Source organism: Macrobrachium nipponense, chromosome 15 (genome assembly GCF_015104395.2).
Source record: "Macrobrachium nipponense isolate FS-2020 chromosome 15, ASM1510439v2, whole genome shotgun sequence".
Classification (NCBI taxonomy): Eukaryota; Metazoa; Arthropoda; class Malacostraca; order Decapoda; family Palaemonidae; genus Macrobrachium; species Macrobrachium nipponense.
Window position 1 is genome coordinate 42,628,444 of NC_087208.1, and position 3,003 is coordinate 42,631,446.

The following is a 3,003-nucleotide window of genomic DNA, read 5'->3' on the forward strand; positions in this document are numbered from 1 at the left end:
TTATGTGTGCGTATGTATATAATATATATATAATATTATTATATATATTATATATATATATTAATATATACATATATGTGTGTGTGGATAAAATATATAAGTATATACACACACATACATACCTGTGTGAGCACACGTCTTAGAACCTACAATCCAACCCCATCAATGAACAACAAAAAAGAAAAATCCTTCCAGAATAAAAAAAAAATGAGATAAAAACAAAAAAACAGCCAAACTGGAAGTAATTGAATAAAAGCCAAAACACGCCTGGAACAGATTCATTACATTAGACCTGGAAGAAGAAGAAGAAGAAGAAGAAGAAGAAGGTCCAGAGAAAAATCTCATACGCGACTTCGAATGGAAGAGGGTAGAACGATCTCCCAGGGCACAGCGTTAAATTCCATCGGATGATTATTGTGCCCAGGGAAGATTACGACCTGAGGGTAGCTGATGAATGAGTTTCTAGGGGATGGCGTGAGATAAAAATGCTTAGTTCGTCGAGTCAATGTACGACAGTTTATGAACTCTTCCCAAAGTGCCTTTGTGAAACTAGATGCAGCTAGAACGCGAGGCGTTGTCGAAGTGTGCATTCGTATGTGCTGTGGCGCCTCTTCTATTCATAATGCCAAGTTTATGGGAAGACTTTGCACAGACATTCGGGGAGGAAGGCGAAGCCATGATGGCAGATGCCAAAGTGTTTAGTGCCCGGTTGGGAATGGGTAAGTGTTACCTTTACTTTAGCCAAAGGGGTGGCTTGGTTTGATATCTTGTAAGATGTTCCATTTTATTAACTTTGTCTTTAAACTGTGTGTGTACTTACCAAGAATGTGTTTTCTGTATTCTTTGGCAGATGGTTCTGGATTTCGGTGGGACAGAGTTCCCAGGGAAAGGTGTGACCTTTTGGGTGACTTGACAATGAGTTGTTTTAAGTTAGTCTGTAAGACTGGATTACTTAGTTAATCAACTTAGTTATTATTGTAAATAAACGTTATGTTATGATGCAACTCTCTCATTTTCATTACCTGTTAGAATGGAGAGAAAGAGGTGGAGAGAGAGAGAGAGAGAGAGATGTGGGGTGATTGCCGGGAGAGAGAGAGAGAGAGCCTGTGTGTGGGGGTCTGCCTTCCGTTTCGTGTCCACGCTTACCGTATGAAATACATGGCGGTTTTCCCATGTAATATATATATATATATATATATATATATATATATATATATATATATATATATATATATATATATATATATATATTAACACGAGTGTGTGTTTGTGTGTACGCTATGACACGCGTATCTACAGTGTAATCGAATACACTGTTTTAACCTTCGCACCGTCTCCCACGACACGAAAATTTAGTAAACGTAGAACATAATTACCCACATTTTCCAAGAGGTCAGAAACTTTGGGCCCCCCCTAGAGAGAGAGAGAGAGAGAAGAGAGAGAGAGAGAGAGAGAGAGAATACACCATTGCCCCGCTTCCCCATAACGAGATTTGTGCCGTATAAATAAAGCCAAAAGTGAGTTTGCCTTAGGAAAATGAATTAGGAGTCTCCTGTAGGACTTTACAAAATTGGATTGGCCTTTCTATTCGTCTCTTTCTGAAGCGTCCTCGCGTGTAAAAGGGGGGGGGTGGGGGGGGGGGGGGGAGGGAGGTCGCGTGGTTTTCCTTTTGTGTGGGTGTGTTTGTTTCTGTATGTGTATATGTATACGCATGAATAACGCACATCACCATGATTCAATATAATTATTTAAGCTACAAATGTCCATCAAAGGACATTTGTAGCTCGAATATATATACACATATCCATATGGATATTGTATGTATACTTACCTATCTCTCTCTATATAAAATATACATATATATGATGATACTCATATATACATGTGTACATGTGTCCAAATATGTATACTATTAATTTTATCTTTTAATTGTAAAATTTATTATCATGCATATTTTTATTTAATCGACCTCATTCGGTTTTTAAGCTATAATTTATTTTTGATAAATGAAAAAGAAAAAAATATAAAAAACAGAATTTTATCTTTTAATTGTAAAATCTTTTTTATTGTGCATATTTAATCGACCTCATTCTTTCTAGATTATATTCAATTATCAAAAATCTAAATAAAATAAAAAAAATTAGCGACCAAAAATACTTAAATATTCTTGTGCATCAAAAGTCGACGTCGCGTATTCTAAGCTTAGCACATTTTGTAAGGTGATTGGAAAACGCTAAAAGAAATAATATCAATTTGATCATTAAATGCCAGCATCTTTTGTGTATTGCTATTGTATCTTTTTTATAGTGCATATTGTGGCAAAACTCAAAAATAAAATAAAAAATTAGCGACCAAAAAGACTTAAATATTCTTGTGCATCAAAATCGAGTCGCGTATTCTAAGCTTAGCACATTTTGTTAGGTGATTGGAAAACGCTAAAAGGAATATATCAATTTGATCATTAAATGCCAGCATCTGTGTATTGATATGTTATCTAATATCTAATTCAGTGACTTACGGTGTCTCATAGATACACTTTTTAACATATTTTCACTGACGCAACGAAAATGGTTCGACCTCAAAAAAAAAAAAAAAAAAAAAAAAACAAAAAAAAAACAAAAAAAAAAAAAAAAAAAAAAAAAAAAAAAAAAAAATTTCAAATTTTCCATTTCCAGTTTCAGGAACTTTTCGTCACGTGACATAACTTACATTTATCGGCAATCGATATTTCTATGGATATTCCACGGTGGGCAGAATATCAGCGTATATAATATCTTACATTTTTATGATGATATTGCCTTCGTGGGGAAAAAGGGGAAAATGTTTTTGGGTAGAGATGAAATCTTTAAAATATATGAATATTTTTATAGGACATGTTTAAAGCTTGAATAATTTTTCTCTGCCTCTATTATTTATGGAATATAATATATATATATTTTTTGGGGGGAGTAATGGTGTCCTGATTTGCATATCTTAATGAAATGTCATTTTGTCTATGCATCT